This window comes from Pelodiscus sinensis, chromosome 1 (assembly GCF_049634645.1).
Source record: "Pelodiscus sinensis isolate JC-2024 chromosome 1, ASM4963464v1, whole genome shotgun sequence".
NCBI classification, from domain to species: Eukaryota; Metazoa; Chordata; order Testudines; family Trionychidae; genus Pelodiscus; species Pelodiscus sinensis.
In genome coordinates, this window is record NC_134711.1 from 33,710,852 (window position 1) to 33,736,304 (window position 25,453).

General features: G+C 43.2%; 1 long non-coding RNA gene across 1 annotated transcript in view; it reads right to left on the minus strand.

The window, feature by feature from the left end:
- LOC106731668 (uncharacterized) overlaps positions 1 to 15,953 on the minus strand; it is a 95,749-nt gene extending 79,796 nt beyond the window's left edge. The window contains exon 1 of the long non-coding RNA XR_012900710.1: positions 15,810 to 15,953. This is a non-coding gene — a long non-coding RNA (uncharacterized LOC106731668). The remainder of the gene's footprint in view (positions 1 to 15,809) is intronic.
- Positions 15,954 to 25,453: the final 9,500 nt, after the last annotated feature.

Genomic DNA, 25,453 nt, shown 5'->3' on the forward strand with positions numbered 1-25,453 from the left:
TGCTGTTGCAAAGAAAGCAAACATGATTCTGGGATGTATTAACAGGTGTGTTGTGAGCAAGACACGAGAAGTCATTCTTCCACTCTACTCTGCGCTGGTTAGGCTTCAATTGGAGTATTGTGTCCAGTTCTGGGCACCGCATTTCAAGAAAGATGTGGAAAAATTGGAGAGGGTCCAGAGAAGAGCAATGAGAATGATTAAAGGTCTAAAGAACGTGACCTATGAGGGAAGGCTGAAGGAATTGGGTTTGTTTAGTTTAGAAAAGAGAAGATTGAGGGGGGACATGATAGCAGTTTTCAGATATCTAAAAGGGTGCCATAAGGAGGAGGGAGAAAACTTGTTCATCTTGGCCTCTGAGGATAGAACAAGAAGCAATGGGCTTAAACTGCAGCAAGGGAGGTTTAGGTTGGACATTAGGAAAAAATTCCTAACTGTCAGGGTGGCCAAACACTGGAATAAATTGCTCAGGGAGGTTGTGGAATCCCCATCTGTGGAGATATTTAAGAGTAGGTTAGATAAATGTCTATCAGGGATGGTCTAGACAGTATTTGGTCCTGCCATGAGGGCAGGGGACTGGACTCAATGACCTCTCGTGGTCCTTTCCAGTCCTAGTATTCTATGATTCTATGATTTCTAAATACACTGGATTACTTTAGGCATATTTTACTGGACATGACAATAAATATTTCGTATGGTCTATCTGATGACAGTACTTTACTGTCCTTAAATGTATTTCCTTTACTTATGACACTCTCCAGGTGGCACAGTAAATAGGCTCAAGTAGGTGTAAATAACTTTTAAGTGTTAGGTTGAGATACTATTTGTTCATCTCAAAATAAAAAATTATAATGGGATAATAACACTAAAATTTAAGCAAGATGAATATTTGAACTCAGATACAAAAAAGGGAGGAAGTGAGTGTAATTACTGGACAAACCCCTCAAAAAACAAGTCTGTGGGGGTATGTCTACACTACCACCCTAGTTCGAACTAGGGTTGTTAATGTAGGCAACCGGAGTTGCAAATGAAGCCCGGGATTTGAATTTCCCGGGCTTCATTTGCATATTGCCGGGCGCTGCCATTTTTAAATGTCCGCTAGTTTGGACTCCGTGCCCGTGGCTACACGCGGCATGAACTAGGTTGTTCGGATTAGGCTTCCTATTCTGAACTACCGGTACACCTCGTTCCACGAGGAGTAATGGTAGTTCGGAATAGGAAGCCTAATCCGAACTACCTAGTTCATGCCGCGTGTAGCCGTGGGCACGGAGTCCGAACTAGTGGACATTTAAAAATGGCGGCGCCCAGCAATATGCAAATGAAGCCCGGGAAATTCAAATCCCGGGCTTCATTTGCAACTCCGGTTGCCTACATTAGCCACTCTAGTTCAAACTATGGTGGTAGTGTAGACATACCCTGGGAGACATAGTTAAAAAATGATATACAAACTTTATAATTAAATGAACTACAATTAAAACAAATGTTGACTTAAAATGTAAATATTGTATTTTGGAAATAAAAATGTACATAGACCAAAAATGTAATATTGTGCCCTATGGCATGGCTAAAACTGAAGATGAAAGAATAAACAGGAAAAGAACTCTCTCCAACTCAATTTCTCTAATGTTACAGGGTAATGCATAGCTTAATTGTTCCAAGTGATTTGGAAATGAACCAAGAATAAACATGATCTGTGGAATACTTACACTCATGACAGTTTGCTGCATAGATTTTTGCTGATGAACTGATAGTCAGTGGTAATCTTTATATGTCATCTGGTCACAAGTAGACATTTTAAATTAAAATATGATACTTCTTTATTGTTTTAAAAGAGAAACAAATCACTCAAGGTGATATTAGGCAAGGGAATAGATCCAGTTTTCAAGAAAAGAAACTGGAAAACATCTGCCACAGTTGTTGAAACAGATGAACATGCTTGTTCAGTCTGATTGTACAAGTATGACCTTTTAACCGAGTGGTTCTAAAGACAGACTCAAATGAAATACAGCTTTCCCCTATACACTTCCCCTCTATCCAGATACTCCTGTTCAATTACACTGCCAGGTTGTCTGATAAGGTGAATTTGGTAGCTGAATGTGGGGGATGAAGGAGGGATAATATGAAAAATAGAACAGAGCCAGGTAAGAGTCACATTAACTTAAATCAGATTATTTACGTGTAATGCATATAATTAAAAGTACTTTAGAAGGCAAGTGTACTTTCAACTTACTATCCAAATTTCTGAATAATGTCATTGCACGTCTACTATATAATAACACTACAGGTTATACCTCACGGCTGTGTCTGGACTGGCAAGTTTTTCCAGAAAATCAGCCGCTTTTCCGGAAAAACTTGCCAGCTGTCTACACTGGCCGCTTGAATTTCCAGAAAAGCACTGACGATCTCATGTAAGATCATCAGTGATTTTTCTGGAAATACTATGCTGTTCCCATTCAGGCAAAAGTCTTTTTCCGAAAGACTTTTGCGCAAAAAAGCCAGTGTAGACAGCACAGTACTGTTTTCCACAAAAAAACCCCGATCGCGAAAATGGCGATTGGGGCTTTTTTGCGGAAAAGCGCGTCTAGATTGGCCACGGATGCTTTTTCACAAAAAGTGCTTTTCTGGAAAAGCGTCCTGCCAATCTAGACGCGTTTTTCCGAAAATGCTTTTAATGGAAAACTTTTCCGTTAAAAGCATTTCCGGAAAATCATGCCAGTGTAGACGTAGCCCACTAGTCCAGCACTTCAGGACCTGACTGGTCCTGAAAGAGGGGTTTTGCCAGACCAGGGAAGGTCCCTCCACTTATGGCCATACTGCCACTGGGCTAAGGTTCCAGCCTGCCCTCACTGCTGCCTCAGCCCCCTGGGGCTCTCACTGGCCCCACTACTGCCAGAGCCAGAGTGCCACAGCCAGAGCTGCGCAACTGGGGCAGAGCTCAGCAGACTCTTGGCTCCATGACTGGGACCTGAGCTCCATGGTCTGGGTCAGAGCTCCTTGGCTGCCGCTCGGGCTGGGGCTGGAGTATCCTGGCTGCTGTAGCCACAACATGGCCAGAGCTACGTGGCTGGGGATGGGACCAGAGGTCCCTGGCTGCCTATGGGGTCAGGGCTTCCTGGCCAAGACCGGAGGTCCACAGCCTCTGCCAGGCTTCAGCTTCCTGGCCGCTGGGGCCAGAATTCCTTGCGGTGCTGTCTCTTCTCCCCTCACCCGGAACACATACACTCTGCACTCCCAGCTGAGTCACCAGTGCCCCGGGGTCCCGGTTAAGGAGGTACAACCTGTATCATGTTTTGTTGGTCTAAGCAAACCTTCAGAAAAATGTAGGCAGACTCTCATCATTATATTTTCTTTTGAAGATAGTTTCTTCCCTGAATGAAGTATTGCACAGCTTTTCAAAGCAAACCAAGAATTATACTACACATGTCTGGAAAAGAATGGAAATGTATGTTAGCACAAAATCATCAAATATCATCAAAGAATTATTGCACCATTTTCTGTGTGTGTGCGTGTGTGTATATATAAGTATTGGTAGTGAGGACTGATTTTCATTTCATGCCCTGGTGTTTGGTTAGATGCTATGACCAATTCTGTGATAGTTTGTCTTCCTTTGTTGTGACTGACCTATAGTTGTATCATTATTATTTCTGGGTGTAGCCAAGGTTTTGTCTAGTTTATTCAATTTCTTTAAACTCCAAGGCAATTTATTTTTAATTCAGTTTTGGTTTTGAGCCTTGTGTTTATTTATTTTAACACTGGGTGTTGTATTCTATACCAGATTGTTGTCACCTGTGCTGTTTAAATCTAGCTTTAAGATCATCTGGAGTGTCCTTATTAGAGTTTGGAAATTTCTGGATTTGTTTTTTCCTCCCTCCCCCACCCCCAAAAAAGCAGAGAGGACAAAGGTGTTACCTAAAGCTGATCTCCTATGTCAGTGTTTCCCAAATGGGATTCCATGGAACTCCGGGGTTCCGCGAAGTGAAAATAAGGGTTCCCCACAAGAAAATTCCATTACAATAACATTTTATTATTTAAAAAAATATAATTAATATTATGTGATTTTTCTTTTTAAATATGTGCAATTAAACAAAATGTTGATCTCATGACCATGTTTAGCATTTGTTTATTATTATCCTTACTTATTTGTGGTCTACTTTTTCAGCTCCATATATTAGACTGTTATTAGGGGTTGTGCAAAATTATTTTGAGTTTAAAAGGGTTCCATGGCTAAATAAAATGGGGAAACACTGTTCTACGTAAGAGGAGGAGAGAGGAGTTGAAGAACAATACTGTGAGTAAACTGGCGCATTTGGCAAAGCAACAGGAGAAAAGCCATTCCGAAGAATATTTTTATGTGGTGATGAAAGACCCTGGAAGTTAAAGAAACATGAAATAGCAATTAGAGGGTACAACTGAAAATAGAGAAAAGAATGACAGAGTCTATTGGGAACTGCTAAGAGAAAAAGAACTGAGAGACTTTGCACTAAAATCCTTAGTAATAGGACCTTAAGGACTAAAGTTAATGTTCTCAAACGTTTTGACTAATGTTGAGGGAGATGGGTATTATAATTTATTTCTTTTACTTCATATTCTCAGTTTGTATTCATTATAATACCTATCATTAGTATATGCTTTTGTATGGGAAGAGGGATAGGAATAATTAATACTGCTTAGTTCAAATTATATCTTGAACATTTAATATGACCCGTGACACAACACAAGCACATACGATCACTCTGATCTTTTCTTACATTCTCTTTGTGAAGTCCTTATACCAACTTTTTAGAAGACATGACGCGGTTCCAGTGAAGTTAATAGGAGTCTTTCCACTGACTTTACTGATCAGCCCCAAAGCCCTGGTATACACTAGGGAGTTATTTCAAAATAACTCCCCTTATTTTGAAATAACAAGCTGGGTGTCCACGCTACCAAGTCCATAATTTCAAAATAACAGGTGGGTTATTTTGAAATATTAAATCCTGTTTTCCATGAGAAATAATGCTTATTTCGAAATAGTTGTTTTGCAATAGCAAAAGTGTGGACCTATACTGCTGCTATTTTTAAATAACTACTCCCCAGAGTCATTCAAAGTAATTACTCCCAAGTGCTTCCTGGGATTTTAACTCAAGGTAGCATATCCATATTAAAGAAGTCTGCCTCAAGACTAGTTTTGAGGCTTTCCTGTAGTGTGAACATGCTATTTTGAAATAGTTATTTCAGGAGTCATTATTTTGAAATAAATTATTTTTAAATAATTTTCTAGTGTAGACATGCCCAAAGAGCATTACATTATTTAATCTCATAGGGTATGTCTACACTACAGCATTATTTCAAAATATCTTATTTCAAAATAGTTAATTCGAAATAAGTTATTTCGAAATAACGTGTCTACACACAAAATGCATTTCAAAATAGCATTTTGCTATTTTGACATAGCATGTCCACACTGAGTGGATGCTGAATCACATTTAAGGCTGGCCAGAACCAGGCGTGGCAGGGCATTAGGTCAGGAGTTACTTTGTGTGTCTGCTGCCTGAGGCTATCTGAGGCCTGTGCTTAAATGGACTCTCCCCCCCCCCCCCCACACTCCCCGACAGCCAGTTCTCAGGTTTCCCTGCTTGCTTGCCTACCTTGATGAGGGACAGCAAAGCATTTTGTCTCAGCATACTCTTGTTGCCCTCACTCGGGACACCACAGCACTCTGCAACAGGAGCCAAAGCTGCACCTGGGCACTCTGGTGCTTCTTGTGGATGCATCACTGTGAGCCTGGCTGCACTTTCTGCAGGCTGCCATCAGGGAGGTCCATCGGGGGGCTGTCAGTATCCGGGAGGCCCTGGGGGAGAGCTTCCACCCTGAGGAGCACTAAGAGTCTCCGGGGTCTGCCCCACTGGGGGCTTGTGCCTCATTCCTCCCTCACATCCTTCCACTTACCTCTCCCTAATCCCTCTTCCTGATGTCAAATAAAATACATATATTTTCATGAACACAAACTTCCTTTGTTTAACAAAACTGTGTGTGGGGGGTGGGGTAGAGGGAATGAAACTCTGGTGATCCTGGAGAAAGGAGGTGGGAGAGGGGAAGAGAAAGGCTGGGAGAGGGGAGGGAGAAACCTAGGAGGAGGAAGCTGGAAGGGGGAAGCAAGGGGAAGAAGGGGGAGGGGAAGCTCAGGGCTTAGGGTTGGGGGAGTCTTGCCAGACCAACTTGATTTTCATGCAAACCTGCTCCTGGGTTTGCATGTGGCCTGTGGTGGTGAGGTTGGCAGCTATCCTGCCATAGACAGCCATGTTCCTCCATTTAGTGCGGAGATCATGGACAGTGGAGACATCCCCCCAAACCTGAATAAGATCCATGATCTCCACCCTGGACCAGGAAGGCACCCACCTTCTCCAGGCCCTGGCAAGCTCCTGGAAGCTGGCAGACTGCTCCTGGGGCATGGTGGAGGACGGGCTTCCAGTGGCTTGTTGGCTCATGTTTTGTGGCCACTGGGTAAGGAGCAGGGACTGCTGGCTCTGGGCTGGCAGGCTTGGAGCTGGCACAGGCACTGTGTCCAAAGTCAGCCCCTTTAAGGACTCTGTGGATGGGGGAGGGAGAGGAGTGTTCTTGGTTGAGGCTGGAGTGGCCACAAGGGCACTCTGGGAAGGCTGGAGGCCCCCTATTTCAAAATAAGTGTCTACACTGCACTTATTTCAAAATAGCTATTTTGAATTTGGCATTATTCCTTGTGGAATGAGGTTTACCAAATGTGAAATAAGTGCTCTGCTATTTCGATTTAATTTCAAAATAGCGGTTTGGCTGTGTAGACGCTAGTAAAATTATTTTGAAATAACAGCTGTTATTTCAAAATAACTTTGTTTTGTAGACATACCCATACAGAGTTATATTTTATTCCTTTTAATTGTTATGTTGCTTCCAGAAGAGACGTTTAACCTACTTTGCAGCAGAGCAATATAGGATACTTAATCAGAATTACCACTCTGAACTGAGCCCAATCCCTTTCCCACTTGAAGCAGAAATGAATTGTTTACCAGAAAACTGACCTGTGTTCGAGATGATCCCAAAATAATTTACAACCTAGAAAGAGAGAGAGGTATATCCAAACAGAGAAATAATTACTAAAAAGGATGTTTAACAGATGGGTAAGAGTACCATGTTTGAAGTTCCTGAAAATTAAGATGCCCAAAAATGATATTTGGATAATATGAAATATTAGAAGCTTTTGGAAAAAGCTCCAGAAAAGTATTATTTTTTACCACAGTCCTCTTCTCCAGATGTAGCACCTTTTTATATATTTAAAAGTTTGCATTCATTTTTGCTTTTCAACATCACACACAAACATCCCAATACAAAAGAAAACAAAAAAATTGAACATTATAAACTATCTATGGGTATGTCTACACTACCACCCTAATTCGAACTAGGGTGGTTAATGTAGGCAACCGGAGTTGCAAATGAAGCCCGGGATTTGAATTTCCCGGGCTTCATTTGCATATTGTCGGGCGCCGCCATTTTTAAATGTCCACTAGTTCGGACTCCGTGTCCACAGCTACACGCAGCATGAACTAGGAAGTTCGGATTAGGCTTCCTATTCCGAACTACTGGTACACTTCGTTCCATGAGGAGTAATGGTAGTTCGGAATAGGAAGCCTAATCCGAACTACCTAGTTCATGCCGCGTGTAGCCGCGGGCACGGAGTCCGAACTAGTGGACATTTAAAAATGGCGGTGCCCGGCAATATGCAAATGAAGCCCGGGAAATTCAAATCCCGGGCTTCATTTGCAACTCCGGTTGCCTACATTAACCACCCTAATTTGAACTAGGGTGGTAGTGTAGACATACCCTATGACATATAACAGTGTAAATATACATGTGCAAAAACCATTTTAGTAATCCTAAACTACAAAATCAGATGAATCAATCCTGTACACTGTAGGGTGGCAACATAGATAAGGAAGGGGAGAAATGTAAGAAAGCAGGGGAAAAAGAAGGTTAAGGAAAAATCATGGTGAGAGGTTGAGGAAGGAGAAAGTGGTCTGGACTGGCCCTTTGGCCCTTGGGCATTCCCTAATAAAATATTTCTAAAACTGGTACCCAGATCTCTTCAGATTCATATAGCTGATCCCTGTGGTAGAAAGTGACCCTTTCTTTGGCTACTAGTTGAGAGACTTCACAATACTCACGTTTAATTCTGTGCATTGATTTAACAGAATGTCCTATATATTTTTACTTCATGTAGGACATTGTCAGCCTGGCTCAAGTGATAGGTAACTGTTGTTTGTTTATTAAGATGCTAACCAAGAGTTGCTAAGAGGATCTAGGGATAGAATAAAGTCAATTAAAAAATAGACCAAAATTGAGGAGAGGGAAGATAATTTATAGCATCAAAAGTGGTTAGTTAGGAAACAGGGTATGGCTATTATGACACTGAACAGATAAACAATGCAATGAGTTGGCTTGATGAAAGCTCTGCTTGTTCTACAGGAGCAAAGCATTATCTCACAGTGAGATTAGATCACCTGACTACAGCAATGATGGCCAAATGATCCTGGGTTCATACAGGTTACCTTGGAGATCTGATTCTTGCTTGATACATTTCAAAAGGTTCCCATTGACTCATGGAGCAGCCACACTTTCCATTCCAAAGCTGCAGAACTGTCATCTTGGCCTATGCACTGGGGAATGAACTGGAACTCGCCAGAGCTATAAGTATAAGGTTCTGCAACTTGAGCTAATGAGCTAAAGCTCAGACTTCTACACTCTGTGTGTTGCATAAAGCTTCCAGCCAAACTACTACTTGATTCACACATACGTTTTTCTTAAAGTCCTGCCAACACATGACTTAGATTAGAGAATGACAAAACCTGCTGCTGACTGCATTGCTATGGATACTGTTTGAGGGGGGGCAGTAGTCTTGTTCTAGGTCACTTTATTACTGATGGTTTATAGGTGATTAAGATGTGTGGAAGAAAACATTGTCCTCACTCTGCATTTGTAAGCAACAAGTAGCCAGAGGCATTTTTATTACAAGCTGCAGCAAGGGAAAAACTGAAGTCCCCCTCTCCTCCAGAGTCAGATCTTCGAATACAAGTAATTATGAAGCAGTTTATATACTGTCCATTAGATATAATAACATTAAACAATTAGTCTACTTCCCATTACAAACACCAATGGCTAACAGTTATTTTAGTTCCACCCAGATGCTTCTTATCTCAAGGTCCCTGCCAGAGTCAGCATTCTATCCTTATCTCCGTATGGAGGCGAGAGGCAAAGGCAGCATCTTATTACAGCTCTCACGTTGTCAGCCCACAGACTTAGCCTGACTCTTGCTCTGCTACTGACAAGACTAAGATGGTTGCACACAAATTCCCTTATTCCCTTTTTCCTCCCTCCACAGATGGAAATTGTTCTCGGTCAGTTGCTGTGCTTTGGAAGGTACTTTGTAACCATTGAGCTTTGAAGCTTTTAATTGTTTCTTTGTAACTTTCAGCTACTTTGCCTTTTAAATTCTGAAACTTGTTGTAAGATTGTTGAGCTTTGTAACTTTCAGACACTTTCCTTGTGACTTGCTCTAAGCTACATTCTGTCCTGTGATAAGAGAGAAAGTGTGAATGGAGGCTGTGAGTGAGTCTGGGCAGGAAAACAGCAAGGTTGAAATGTGAAGCCAGGTGATGACTAATTAAAGCAATCATGGAGACACCACTGCTCTAAGCAAACAAAGGATAGTGGGAGGTTTGGGCATGCTCCTCCGTGAGGAAAGTGGAGAAAGAACCCTGTGTGTGTGACAGGAGCCACCCAGTTCCAATAAAAAGGAGAGAGCACGTGACAGAAGCTCTCTTTCCCATCAGCTCCCAAGAGGGTATCCATGGCTAGAGGCAAAACTCTGGAATCAATATGTTTTGGCTCACCCTGAATCCTTTTGTCTGTGAAAGTGTGAAAGTGCCTGAGGTCATGATAGAAATGTAGCCCTGTTAGTCTGGGGTAGTTGAAGCAAAATGCAGGACAATGTAGCACTTTAAAGACTAACAAGATGGTTTATTAGATGATGAGCTTTCGTGGGCCAGACCCACTTCCTCAGATCAAATAGTGGAAGAAAGTAGTCACAACCATATATACCAAAGGATACAATTTAAAAAAATGAACAAATATGAAAAGGACAAATCACATTGCAGAACAGAAGGGGGATGCGGGGGGGGGGGGGCGTGGGAAGGGGGAGGAAGGAAGGTAAGTGTCTGTGAATTGCTGATATTAAAGGTAGGGAGAGTGGGATGTTTGTGAGTTAATGGTATTACAGGTGATAATTGGGGAAACTGTCTTGGTAATGGGTGAGAAAGTTCAAAGACTTGTTAAGTCCTTGTTGGTAAGTGTCGAATTTTAACATGAATGACAGTTCAGAGGATTCCCTTTCAAGTGCAGATGTAAAAGGTCTTTGTAGCAGAATGCAGGTGGCTAAGTCATTTAGAGAGTATCCTTTCTGGTTAAAGTGGCAAGAAACTGTTTTCTCTTTGTGATCTTGTCTGATATCTGTTTTGTGGGCATTAATCCTTTGGCGAAGTGTCTGAGATGTTTGTCCAATGTACATAGCAGACGGACACTTTCGGCACATGATAGCGTAGATTATATTTCTGGATGCGCAGGAATATGTGTTCTTGATCTTATAACTCACTTGGTTAGGTCCAATAATGGTATCAGCAGAATGAATATGTGGACAAAGCTGGCAACGGGGTTTGTTGCAAGGGAAGGTACCAGGGTTGGTATTAGTGTGGTATGTCCTGTGGTGGTTGGTAAGAATCATCTTGAGGTTAGGTGGTTGTCTATAGGAGACTATGGGTCTGTCTCCCAGAGCCTCTTTGAGTATGGTATCCTGTTCCAATATAGGCTGTAGTTTATTGATAATGTGTTGGACAGGTTTAAGTTGGGGGTTGTAGGTGATGACAAGTGGTGTTCTATTGTTGGTTTTCTTGGGTCTGTCTTGAAGTAGATGGTTTCTAGGTATTCGTCTGGCTCTTTCAATTTGCTTTTTTGTTTCTCTGGGTGGGTAGTTGAGATTTATAAATGCTTGGTAGAGATCCTGAAGCTTCTGGTCTCTGTCAGTGGGGTTAGAGCAGATGTGGTTGTATCGAAGGGCTTGGCTATAGACGATGGATCGTGTGGTGTGTTCTGGATGGGAGCTGGATGCATGTAGGTAACTGTATGAGTCAGTGGGTTTTCTGTAGAGAGTGGTGTCTAATTTTCCATTGTTGATTTGTACGGTGGTGTCCAGGAAGTGGATCTCTCGTGTAGAATGGTCCAGGCTGAGGTTGATGGTGGGGTGTAGGTTGTTGAAATCTCTGTGGAATATCTCCAGTGTTTCTTGGCCATGTGTCCAGATCATAAAGATGTCATCGATGTACCGTAGGTAGAGGAGGGGTGAAAGGGGACGGGAGTTGAGGAAACGTTGTTCTAGGTCAGCCATAAAGATGTTAGCATACTGTGGGGCCATGCGTGTACCCATGGCTGTGCCGCTGATCTGGAGGTATAAGTTGTTCTCAAACCGGAAATAATTGTGGGTGAGAACAAAGTTACATAGGTCTGCTATCAGGTTGGCAGTAGTGTCCTCTGGGATAGTGTTTCTAATTGCTTGTAATCCGTCTTCATGTGGGATGTTGGTATATAGAGCTTCTACATCCATGGTGGCAAGGAGGTCATGATTGAGTGAGAGAGAGAGAGAGAGAGAGAGAGAGAGAGAGAGAGAGAGAGAGAGATCCTTCCACTTGAGTTTAACCCTAGAGTGGCATTTGATAACTCAATCCCCTTGGGTATGTCTATACTTGCACCCTAGTTCCATGATCTTGTTGGCGCGCTAGTTCGAATCACAGCTGATTTGAACCAGGAAGTGCACACCGGGACATGTTAGTTCAAACCAAAACCCTTGGATCAAACTAACGTTACTCTTGAAAAAATGAGTAGTAACAGTAGTTTGAACCAAAGGTGTTGGTTCGAACTAATGAGTCCTGGTGCACACTTCCTAGTTTGAATCAGCTGAGATTCGAACTATCACACCAGCGAGATCATGCTAATGAAGCGCGGGATATTTAAATCTACGCTTCATTGACTATTTTGAATGCCTGCATTTGCATCCCTTGTTCAAACTAGGATGCAAGTGTAGACATACCCCTTTAGTTTAACCCTGTAGTGAATTGTTAATTCTTCATTTAATAAATCCATATTTATTAAATATGGAACGAGGTGAACAGCTAGTTTCGATTAGGAAGCCTAATCTGAACTAGCTAGTCCGTGCTGCGTGTAGCCGCGCGGCATGGGGTCCGAACTAGCTGGCATTTAAAAATGGCGCCGGCCGGCTTTATGCAAATGAAGCCCAGGAAATGCTTTCGAAAATTTTACTCCATGTTTTCACTTATGCAAAATATGATTATCATGTTATGTTTTATGATGTTGACTCACTGTACCTCTATGTTGATTTCCAAATGGTATTTCTTATATTTAAACTAAAATAAGCAAGTAATTTATTATTCTTTTACTCTTTTGATATTCTTATTTTAGTTATTAATAAGGGACTCTTGCGTGCAAAAAAATAATAGCATAGACATAATGAAAAATATGTCTTTACATTTACCACATATTGCAAATCACAGTGGACATTTAGATGCCTACATTTAGCCCTAAATATTTAGCAAGCACATTTGGTGGTTCTTTTGATTAGACATACTAATTTTTTAATGACTCGTGTTGAAATCCTAACCCCACTGAAGTTAATGGGAGTTTTTCCAATGGCTTTAATTAGGTCACAATTTCACCCCAGCTTTTATGCATTATAATACATTCTACCACTCAATATTTCAGAGATCTCCTATTTTTGAGCCAAATGCTGGCATATACTCTCATGCAGAATTGTATCCTACCCACATAGTAGTTCAACTGAAGTCCTTGGATCTACTCATGAAGTAAGTTGTTAATAAACATGAAGAAAGGAATCAGACTCAGGCTCTTAATTTATTTCATGGATAAACTGTAAAGATATATATTATCATTTTATTTTACTTCTCCACATGCTGATTGCACCAGAATATTCTTGCTACTGTTTTGCATTATACAAGTTGGACCTCCCTGGTCTAGCATCATTGGGACTTGACCAGTCCTAAACAAGAGAATTTGCCAGATCGGGGGGGCCTCCTGCCACCTGCTCCCCAGCCCATCACCTGCTGCTGGCAGGATGTCCCAGTTGGCAACCCTGCCTTTCCCTCCTACCCACAACTTGGTTGGGCTGCTTGCCATTCTACTACTGGCGCCCTGGGTGGCACAGGCTCTGGGCACCTGTTGTGGGGCTCCATTCCTGTGCAACAGGAGCAACTGTGGGGTTGGGACTTGAACACCAGCCCCACGCTACCCCAGCCCTGGCCCTGCACAGCTGAGGAAAACTGTGGGGCTCCAACCCCATCCCCACACAGCCCCAGCCCAGGTCCGCACAGTCAGGGGAAGCTGGAGTCTCCAGCCCCAGCCCTGCACTCCTGGGGGCTGCTGAAGGGCTCCAGCTCTGGTCTCATGCTGTCCCCCAGCCAGACTGCTGACTCTGATGTCTCACCCAGCTGGCCCTCCTGTCCTTAGGTTCCTGGACTCTCTGCTCCGGGAGCATCCAGAGTCCCGGATTTTGGAAGTACAACTTTTATTTTATATAACAGGACACTGAGTTTGTTTGTAATTAAGAGACTTTGTAATATCCCAAAGTATATAGGAATGGCTATCAAATAAAACGTGAAAGCTATTCCAGGGGAACAGAGAATTATAATGATAAAAAAAAACACTAGGTACTACACAAAAATGCTTCCCCCTAGAAGACACTATTATGTTACAGTTTTTTAAAAAATACACATTTTACAGATGATTGTGTGCTGTACTCCTGCATTTTTGTGCCATTAGGGCACTAATCTGTCTGGGGGGCATTATTAAGAGGCACCATTCTATGACGATTTCAGGAGGCATTCAATCTTCAGAGGGAAAAAAACCAAGAGATACCAGGTCTAAAAGGGGAAAAAGACCATTGCATCCTCCTTATAGAATGTACAGTGCGTGCGCCCTTTTTGCAGATGGATACCTAAATTGTCCCTTTGTGATGTGGGGGTGGAGACCTAGGCCACCCCAATGCTTTCAGGATATTTTGTGCCCCAGGAAGCGATAACTGGGAATACAATTGTTGCTTGCCCCTTCCTAGGGTGTACAGAGGAAAGAAAGGCTTCTTTCTTGGTCCTTTCCCCTTGGCACACTCCTACTGAGCCACAGAAGTAAGGCAATACAAATAATAGCATTGACCTCAGTGCATCCTATCTCCAAAATACAAATTGCTTTACTTTAAGTCAGCCGTATAATTCTTCTGCTAGTCAAGTTTGTGGACACACTTTTTTTTCCTATTTCTTTTCTAATCTCAGTTTGTTCCCTCTCTTTGGCATAATTGTTAAAATGCAGTATCCTTGAAAGCCTATCCATCTTCATTATGTGCCAATTACTCATTGTAGCATAGTGTCCTATTATTCTCAAGTCAAGTCCACAAACAGTTTGTCTCATTTTGATAGCCTGGCTGTTTCTCCTCTGTTGTCTTAGCTCCTGCCCAGGTCCCATTGTTCCGAGGTAAAGGTAACTCTACCTGTTAGTAAATTTGATTTTTCTTTCATCAGTATCCCTATGGATGCTCCATTACAGATGTATCTGCACCTTCAAGAGGTTTTTGTTTGCAGAATCTGTTTCACCCATGTATGTGTCCTACGCACCCTTGTGCCCCATACCAAGGTGTGATAGGTCAAAGTGGGCAAACTGTCTTCAGCTCCTTCTCAACCATCTTGGCCTGAAATGGAGCTCTAGCTTGTGTGCCTTGAGTATGCCTTGTCTAATAGAATTTTATTCTCTACTATAATACAGTTACAAGTTGGTTTAATTTTAACTTTTTTTCTCCCTATGGGGTGGCTTTCCTTTCTTGGAAGGACAAGCCCAGCTCTCTGGACTTCAAATGCTGCCTCACTTGCTTGGACACCACCTTGATTAGCAATGACCACACTAAGGTTACGTCTACATTAGCATCCCTTTCCGGAAAAGGGATGCTAATGTGACGAGTTGGAATTGCAAATCCGCGGGGGATTTAAATATCCCCCACGGCATTTGCATTTACATGGCTGCCGCTTTTTTCTGGCTTGGGGATAAGCCGGAGAAAAGCGCCAGTCTAGACGCGATTCTCCGGAAAATAAGCCCTTTTCATTTTCCGGAGAATCGCGTCTAGACTGGCGCTTTTCTCCAGCTTATCCCCAAGCAGGAAAAAAGCGGCAGCCATGTAAATGCAAATGCCGCGGGGGATATTTAAATCCCCTGCGGATTTGAAATTCCGAAGTGTCTAATCTGCATCCCTTTTCCGGAAAAGGGGTGCAGTGTAGACACAGCCTAAGTGTTTTTGCTGCCTGGGAGAGTCACACACTCCACAGAAATATAAATTCTGTTTTGCCCTTTGTTACCAACTCTCCTGAGGTCACCCCGAGTTCGGGTGAGCCATCGTCCCAAAAGGGGAGTATTTGCTTTGTGACTAACCGCCTGGCTGCGGTCTGAGGCCTGTAACTCCGGCACGCTCCAGACCCACTTGGATCCAAGGGGCCAGGAAGGGGGCTCGGGCCCTCCCACTCTCCGAGCCCTGACCCAGGGCCCTAGGACGGGGACGCCTGTCCCTTGTCAGTGGAGGGGGTTGAGTTCCCCAAACCCTCCACTCGCGGGGTTCGCGGCCCCGCCCTGGGTCTCTTCTTCCCGGCTCAATCCCAGTAGGTTCCCCAGCAAGGGGATAGACTCACCCTGAGTCCCTTCCTCTGGCGGGGGTCTGTGCGCAGGGGATCTCCCATGCTGCACTCTCCTGGCAGGGGGCTGGCCTTCTCCCACCTCCAGGAGCTCCCCCCTTGTTTGTGGCCCTCGCCCTTTTGAATCCCCCGCCCCTCCACCTCCTGCGCTGGCGTCCTCCCGGCGTTCGGGGCCCCGCCCTTCTTGGCATCCCGCTCGTCGCCTCCTCTCCTGATGTCATCCGGCAGCGCCGGGTAGTCCTCCCGATTGCCGGCCGCCTCTGCCTTTGCTACTGCTTCTGGGTTCCCCGTGGTCGGCCCCCCTTCCCGGGTGCCTGCTCTCTGCCCTGGTGTCCGTTTCAGTGCGGGGGAGTGCGGGCAAAGCGCCTGCCCCATCACACCCTTAAAACCAGGAGATTACACTGAGGCTTCTTATAATGGAACACTCTTGCTAATCTTTAAAGGAAGGTCAGGAGAACATCCGCCCACCACACACACACACACACACACACACGTTCCTCATCAAGCAGATCCTGTTGAGCTCAGATCAACATTCCCTGAGGAAAGGTAAGATTGCCAAAGTTCCCAGGAAGGGAAGCCCCCTTTAAGGCTCCATGGGTCTTGAACTCAGGCCTATAAAACTACCAAGCTGCTGTTAGCTCCAGGTTGTTAACCAATAGCAGCTGTAACCAACTTGCATGACTCCTGTGGACACTGACTATGGAAAGGTACACCTCGTGCATGACAGAGAGCAGTCCCATAGCTCCAACTTAGCTCCTCTCCCTCTATAAATCCTCGGGGCATTCCAGGAAATGTTCAGGCAATAGCATGGATCTTCTGTAGCTACCAAAACTATCCCTGCTCCTTGCTCTTGAATTCCTGGTTTGACCTTCGCTTGATTTGGACTTGACCTCTTAATGTAGACCCTGACAACTGACTTGGATTCCGACTCTTAGTATCAATCCTGGTCTGGACCTGAATACAAACTCCTATGCTGCTCCAAGTCTCAGTATTGTCTCTGATCTGACCCTTGGCTCTGACTGCCCCTTGTGACATCCAATTTTGTTGGGCTGATCAGGGATTCAAATCCTCCCCTGTCTTTAGCCTACTGGCTGCAGCTCTTTGCCAACCTCCTTGTCCCTACTTGGAAACTGATACATTTTCAATCAGCAGGGGAACAAATTACAACAAACAGATGGATTTTGGAGATTGTTACATTGGACTCCCCACATCTACTTTACACCCCTCCTTCCTTACCATATTCCTTCCTCTTTAAGGATCCCTCTCATGATCTTCTACTGAGACTTTTCTTCAGATAGAAATAATAGTGCCTGTCCCTGCTCAGCACAATGGGAAGCATTTCTATTTGAGATATTTCCTCATACCAAATAAAAATGGATGGTGGAGATCAATTTTAGACCTTAGGTTCCTAAACAAATTTGTAATATCTCAAAGATTCAGGATGGTGACTCTGGCAGCAAGTACTTCTTCATTGGGCCCAGGGAATTGATCTCCAGCTCTCAATCTACAAGATGCATATTTTCAAGTTGAAATATATATATTTTACAGAAGATACTTGCCTTTCTTGACAGGCCAGGATCGCTTCCAGTATTGTGTGCCTTCCTTCAGACTCCTCTCAGCTCCAAGAACATTCTGAAAAGTTCTAATTATGGCAGCCACTTCATCTTGTACCTCAATCACTGACTGCTCAAAATACTGTCTTAAGAAGTGCTTAAAAAACCAACAAATAGTCTGGTAGCACTTTAAAGACTAACTACCATCTACATGTTTTTCATGAGCTTTCGTGGGCATAGCCCACTTCTTCAGATGACCATATTGTTGGATGTTAAGGACCAAAAAGTAGTGCTGTCAGTCAACCGGAAGGCCCTTTTTTCCTATAGTTAAGCCTCCAACTCAATTTTCAGAAGTCCAATGTTTTCATCTATACAGAAAATATATTTCATAGGGGCATCCCTGTATTCATGGACTCTCGGTGCCTATCATCCCATGGACAGATATTTTAGTCAATCAAATTTAATCATAATTATTAAAGTGAGTACTCAAGCCTCAGTGAGAACTACCATCTGCTCATAGGTCCAATGGTATCTTGCAGTTTTGTCACACAAGGTTATACTTTCATATATGTCTCAGATGTCTACATCCAATTGTGGCTTATGAGTAGCTAGGGCCGAACTTTTAGTGTAAACAATGAGACACTTTCAAGAAGTGATTATCTATCTGTTGGTATTGGGCTCTTAATTAATATAACCCATCCAGCCATAAACAAAGTGCCATGTTTTTTTTTCCCCAAGTACTGTAGTTCCCTTTTTATGGAATCACAGAGTGTTGAACCGTGCAATAAGTTGAGCACTCTCATCTCCTATGGACCTCAATGGGAATAAAATATGCTCATTATGTTTTAGGACTGAGCTCAGAATCAGGTTTTTTGATGCTTGGTATTTCATGAATACTCACTTATCTGCAGTTATCTTAGGAAAGACATATCCTTACTATGGCAGTATGTCTGGGTACTATTGGAATGGTTGACCAGTAGCAAAGCACTCATTCTGCACAATTAACATAATGTTGAAAAAATCTGAAATTTTCCAAATGTGTTCATTCCATTGTCACTTTAATGTTTTGTTTGCCCAATCACCCCCCCCCCCCGAAGGTGAACAGTGTGTATATACCATTCAACCCACTCCTATATGTCATCTCTATGCAATGCAACGCAACAACAATATGTCAAGAACTGTGATTGATATAGAAGGCCAGGATGACCTTACTGGTCCTTGTGAGAAATAGAGGTTTTTTTTAACCCCCTTTTTTTTTCTTCTTCAGAAAAGAGGATTCTAAATATGAACTGTACACAAGGTCCTTCCATCTTAGATTATATTAAATGTCTATTAAAATGTCATGTTATTTCAAAAGAATTTACCTTAATTACCTTCTCCTCTTTTTAACTATATGGGCATTATACAGGAAATATATTGCTTTACTCAGCAAATTGGCATTTAGTCTTGATTTATAATACTTAGATGTTATCTTCTCAAAGGTAATTTCATTCCTGCCTAGAATGGGTGTAGTCATTCAGATCACTCTTTTCATATTTGGACTTTAGTGCCTATCAGTAGCCACAATTCTTTCAGACTACCACTTCAGTACCATCACAATGAAAACATTCCTTAGAAACCATTTCTTTCACCGTCATCAGACTAGGGGACCAACGTATTTTTAAAGCTCAATGCCAGTAATGGCAAAGAGATTGACTCAGGCTTTAATTGCAATGGAACATTGCTATTGCTCAATGTACTTTCACAAAATATGGTGCATGTCTCTACAGCTGAAAGCACCAAGTGTTTTATTAATTCTTTTTTTCCAGTGAAACTGATGAGAGTTAATTCCCAGAAGAAAATGACAACCGCAAAGCCTCAGCTGGCTGTTATGATTATTTACTAGGCACTCATCTTATTATGTGCTCTCCCTTAGGAATTAACCACATTGCTTCATGTGAGCAGGTTTGTGTCCTGGAGTTTTAGAGCTGTCACACAAGAAATAGTCATTATTGACAAAGATCAGTTAGCCATGATCCCAGTCTTCCAAGATTTATGACTATTGTCTATTTACGGCTGAAAAGAGTCCAGAAGTTCTTAATAGCAGCAGTGGCACTAAAAAGTTTGGTGGCACTTTGGTATCAGAAATAACAGAGATCCCTCCTGAAAGCTGACTTATGTAGTGGCTAGACTTAATTGGTTTAACAAATGTGATGCCAATGGTATGTTTACTGTCACTGTGCAGAGATTCAAAAGGTAAGAAATCAGTCACCTAGAAAAAAATGGAGAGTTATATGCTGACATTAGAGATAAACTCTTCAGGAATTTTATCAAGGAATAAAAATGGGCCATATGCCACTGAATTTTTAAAACATGAAGCAACTGAGAATTATTATCATTTATTTTTACATTTGTCAAATCTGTTGTAATACATAGTAAATAAGGAAAGGAAGGTGAATATAGCATCTTTTTTATATAGCTTAAAGTGCAGAATTACATTAGATTTCATTAACTAATAATGAACGATGTGAGAGTTACGTTCCAATTCGACTAAATGAACTGTTTATAAATTGGCATGTGCTCATAGTTTTATAGTCTTAAGAAAATAGGAGGGGAATCAGGATTGGCAAATCTATGAATATAGTTCTGCAAATAATTATCTGCTTCAACCATATATGGATAAATTCAATATCTAACTATAAATACTTTCTCTGGAAGAGCATTAATCCAGTATTAAAATAGCTCTCTTCAGGAACATCTAAACTGCAATGTTATTTCAGGATACCAGAGTACCCCAAAATAGCTATTTTGTGTCTTAACAGCAAGCCTGTTATTTTGGGCTTGCTATTCTGATGTCCTTATAAACCTTATTCGATGAGTAAGGGGGGACATTTCAGAATAGCTCTTTATTTCTAAATTTGGCACTGTGTAAACAGAGCCAAATGATGAAATAAGCTCTTTTGAAATAATATTGAAGTAAGATATGCAATTTATGTAGCTCAAATTTCATATCTTATTTCAAGTTACAGTGTAGTGTAGATGCACACTTCAGGTGGTTTGATGCAGTATTAAACATTTTGCCAGAATCTCCCAATAAATATTACCAATACCTCTTGAACATAATAAATATTGGAAGCAGCTCAGCCTCTTCCAGAGTAAAATCTTTGCAGAGTGAAGATTTCTCTGTCATGGAGTCAGGGTTTGCTACGCCCATGGAATGATTTCAAGGATGGCATATGGCCCACAAAAACCATGTAATACATTGAGACTGAACACCAACAACTATCCATATAGCATATTTCTGTACTAAGCCATTACTCTCAAAAGTCCCAGTTTCTTCTCCCTCTTAGGCTACACCTACACTGTAATGCTATTTTGGGATACCGGAGCATCCCAAAATAGCTATTCCACAGCTTAACAACAAGCTAATCCCCTGAGCAGCAAAGAGGAGGTGCGCTACTAGTGAGTGGTGGACACCTATATGTGCAATTGCAGGGCCTCGGGCACTGGTAGCACTTCAGTATCCCCTATTCTCTGCCTTTGGTATACAACAGGGTCATCTGAGTACTGAAAGTTTAATTTAACTCAAGTTCTTGAGTGCAAATAAATGGGTAGCTGGGTGAAATTTAATGGCCTCTGATATACAGGTCAGACTAGATGATCTAATGGACCCTGCTGGTCCTAAACTTTGTGAAATATAAGCTTCTAACCATGTTTGGGGGAGAGACCTTGAAATGTTTCATTATTCTGTAAAAAGATAGAATGTTATGGAAATTGTTACTAATGATGATGATATAGACCTACAAACACATTCAGGGCCATGAGGCACTTTAACATTAAAGGGAATACAAAGCTGACAGATCCCAGGAGATTTTCTGTTGGATGACCCTTTATGGCAGTGGATTAGGGGCAGGATTTGCCCTACAGTGATTCTGTTAGGAGATAAAGGGAATTGGAGCTTTGCATAGGAACAGCCTGGTCTGTCCTTGGTATATACTTTTCATCTCTGTTATCAGCAAAAGAAAAGAGCGCCAATTATTTTGGTCTTATGGGCACCGTTTTGCTAGTAGAGCGGTAATGTGCTTTGTTGCAGTTTGGCTGGCTTGTGAAATGACGATGGCAATGTCCAGGTAGCAAAACATTAATTAGCTAGTATTCTGCTGTGTAGTCTATAAATTAATATGTTAATTCTATTTTATTTTAACACCAATCTCGCTTTATTCCTTAATGATCAAGGAAGCAGCTGCAAAAAACACAAGGGGTATGTCTACACTACAAAGTTAGTTCGAACTAACGGATGTTAGTTCGAACTAACTTTCATAGGCGCTACACTACCGCTCCATTAGGTCGAATTTAATTCGAACTAACGGAGCGCTTAGTTCGAACTAGGTAATCCTCATTCCACGAGGATTAAGCCTAGTTCGAACTTACTAGTTCGAATTAAGGGCAGTGTAGACCCTGAATTCGAACTAGTGGGAGGCTAGCCCTCCCCAGGTTTCCCTGGTGGCCACTCTGGCCAGCACCAGGGAAACTCTATGCCCCCCTCCCGGCCCCGGAGCCCTTAAAGGGGCACGGGCTGGCTACAGTGCCCGTGCCAGATGCAAGACTGCTAGTGCCCAGCCAGCAGACCCTGCACCTGGCACGGATCGAGCCACCCACCCGATGCTCCCCAGCCCTCCCCCTCTTCCCGGGAAAAGGCTGGTGGCTCCCGGGAGCTTGCCCGGGACCGCAAGAGGCGGGCACCCGCCTGGGCTAGTGCGGACATCATGGATCTCATCCACAATCTCCGCACTAGGCACAGGAAAGTGGCCGTTTAGGGCAGGAGAGCTGCCAGCCTGGCCACCCAGGAGCAGGTGTGCAAGAGAATCAAGGGGGTCCACTGAGACCCCTGACCCTGAGCCCTGAGCTTACAATGGCCGTACTGGGTCAGACCAAAGGTCCATCTAGCCCAGTAGCCTGTCTGCCGACAGCAGCCAATCCTAGGGACCCTGGAGGGGATGGACTGAAGACAGTGATCAAGCCATTTGTCTCGTGCCATCCCTCTCCAGCCTTCCACAAACCTTGGGCAGGGACACCACTCCTACCCCCTGGCTAATAGCACTCCATGGACCCAACCTCCATGACTTGATCTCACTTCCCTTTAAACTCTGTTCTAGTTGTAGCCTTCACAGCCTCCTGCAGCAAGGAGTTCCACAGGTTGACTCTTTGCTTTGTGAAGAAGAACTTTCTGTTACTAGTTTGAAGCCTGTTACCCATTCCTTTCCTTTGGTGTCCTCTAGTCCTTCTTTATGGGAACTAATGACGAACTTTTCTGGATGCACCCTCTCCACCCAACTCCTGCTTTTAGAGACCTCTATCCTGTCCCCCCTCCGTCTCCTCTTTTCTAAGCTGAAAAGTCCCAGTCTGTTTAGCCTCTCTTCATATGGGACCTGTTCCCAAACCCTGATCATTTTAGTTGCCCTCCCCTCTCCTAGCCTCTCTTTTCCCCTCTCCCACCTCCTTTTCCCAGTCTCCCCCAGTTTTGTTCAATAAAGACAGATTCCATTTTGGAAGACACGTTATCTTTATTTTGTACATCAAGAAGAGGGGCTAGGGAAGGGTAAGTGGAAGGAGGTGAGGGAGGAATGGGGCACAAGCCCCCGATGGGGAGGACTGGGCTGGCTCTGCGGGCTTCTGGGGGTGGAAGCTCTCCTGCAGCCCCCCAATTGCCCCCTCTCCCCAGATAGCAGCCTGCGGCAAGTGCAGCCGGGCTGATGGCCGAGTGGTGTGATGTGCCCAGTGTGGGTACTCCGGGCACTCCAAGCCAGGACTGCTTTGCAAGCGGGGCACCCCTGAGAACTGTCTGTCTGGGGTGGAGGTCAGGACCCTTTAAGCGCAGCCCTCGGCTAGCCTAAGACAGCATCTCCACGCTCTAAGTCCTCCTCTGATGCCCTGCCGGCACTGCTTCCGGCCATCCTTAACCCCGGTTCAGGATCCACTTAATGTGGACATGCTAGTTCGAATTAGCAAAACGCTAATTCGAACTAGATTTTTAGTCTGGATCTGTTAGTTCGAATTAGCTTAGTTCGAATGAACTAATTCGAACTAAGTTAGTTCGAATTAGCGCTGTAGTGTAGACATACCCAAGGTGACTAAGATTTCAAGGGTGTATCTTATAGTCATAAAACTGTGGCTATGTCTAGACTACAGTGATCTATGAGAAAAAGGTACACAAATTGCAGAGCACAATTTGCATACCTTTTTCCAATAGTTTTTTCGGAAGAGGCTTTTCTGAGATTTGGCCTGTCTATAGTGGGCCAAATTTCAGAAAAACATCCTCTTTCAGAAGTACCCTTCTTCCTTGTAGAAGGAAGAAGACGGGGCTTCCAAAAGAGTGTTTCTATTCTTCCACAATAAAAAAACCCAAAAATCCAGAAGAGCTGATGTGTTCCCGGGATGTGGTGTTCCCGGGATGTGGTGAAGTCCAGAAAAACCCTGTCGTCTAGACATAGCCTCAGTCACTGAGGTTATTAAAAAACTCTCTAGGTAGACGTTAAAATAAATAGGTTAGCTTTCTCTTGTTAACTAGCAGTTTGTTATGTATAGCACTTTAAGATTCATTTTTTGTGAACTGTGTTACTGTACATAAAATAAAGATTGAATGAATGACTAGATACTGGACTAACTTAAGTGGCGCAAAATGTATTCAATGTTTTATGTTCCTGTCAATGGACCAAGTGGAAAGAAGGGGAGATGGGTAAAGGGAAATGGATTTTAAAAATCTAAATTCATACACACGTGGTAACTTCTGGTATAGAAAGTTAAAAAATACTGAGTGGTTTAATAGAATCAGCTTACTTCAGCAGTATAAAAAAGTAACAGTGTAGAGGGAAAACATTCAGACTTGCAAGCCATCATCACATTTTTGCCACAATAGTGCAATACATTTAAAAATGCTTCCTCCTCGGTTGGTTGTCCAACACAGACTGACCCAGGGATGGAGCTGAAGCCTGCATTTGGCAAGCAGGTTAAGGGACCTGTTGATTGCAGGGATATGGGGTGGAGTGGTTTAGGTGGTAGCTCATTCACCTGATAATCACAGGGTCATGGGTTTAAGTCTCACTCACCTTTAGGCTGTGACTAGACTACACCTCTCTGTTGACAGAGAGATGTACATTAGGCATCTTGAAATTGCTAATGAGGCAGGGATTTAAATATCCTGTACTTCATTAGCCTAAACATGGCCACTGCTTCTTTTCAAAATGGAACTTTCTAAAAAAAAAAGGCAGCAGTCTAGATGCAGATCTGTCAAAAAATAAACCCTTTTTCGAAAGATCCTGTAAACCTCATTTTTTGAGGAATACAGGATCTTTCGAAAAAGGGTTTATTTTCAAAAGATCCACATCTAGACTGCTGCTTTTTTCGAAAAAGCTCCATTTTGAGAAAAAAGCGGCAGCCATGTTTATGCTGATGAAGTACACGATATTTAAATCCCTGCCTCATTAGCAATTTCTACATGCCTAATCTACATCTCTCTGTTGACAGAGTGGTGTAGTCTAGTGGCCAGGCAAAGAACTCTCTGAAGTTGGGTTGGGTGCAGGAGTGGAGGGGATAGAGCGTTCAGTCAGACTTGAAAGCCACAATAGTGCAATACATTTTAAAAAGCTTCCTCCACCATTGGTTGTCCTTGTCAGATAAAGATTTTTCCATTCCACACTTTGTTCTGTCCCTGCTAGTTCTGGGTCCAGTGGAGAACATATTACAGGTTGAACTTCCCTGATCCGGCATCCTTGGGACCTCACTGGTACCAACCCTGGGAATTTACCAGACCAGGGGTGGTCAATGATGGCCCCTCTCCTTCTAGTCAATGGAACACCAAAGCACCTACCTATCCCATCCCTAGGGGTGCTGGGGCTCTGCGGCCAGCCCCCAGGATGTTGGGGCTCCAATGTGATCAGCCAAATGGCTTGGACTCTTCTGTGGGTCCCCAGGGTACCAGAATTCCACTCCCAATTATCAGGCTCCAGGGCTCTGCTGCTGGCCTGTGGGACACAGGGTCTCCAGTGTCAGGCTTTGTTCTCCCTTGGCCTCCTGCCTCCAGCCCACTGTTTCCCCCCCCCCCGCCCCCCA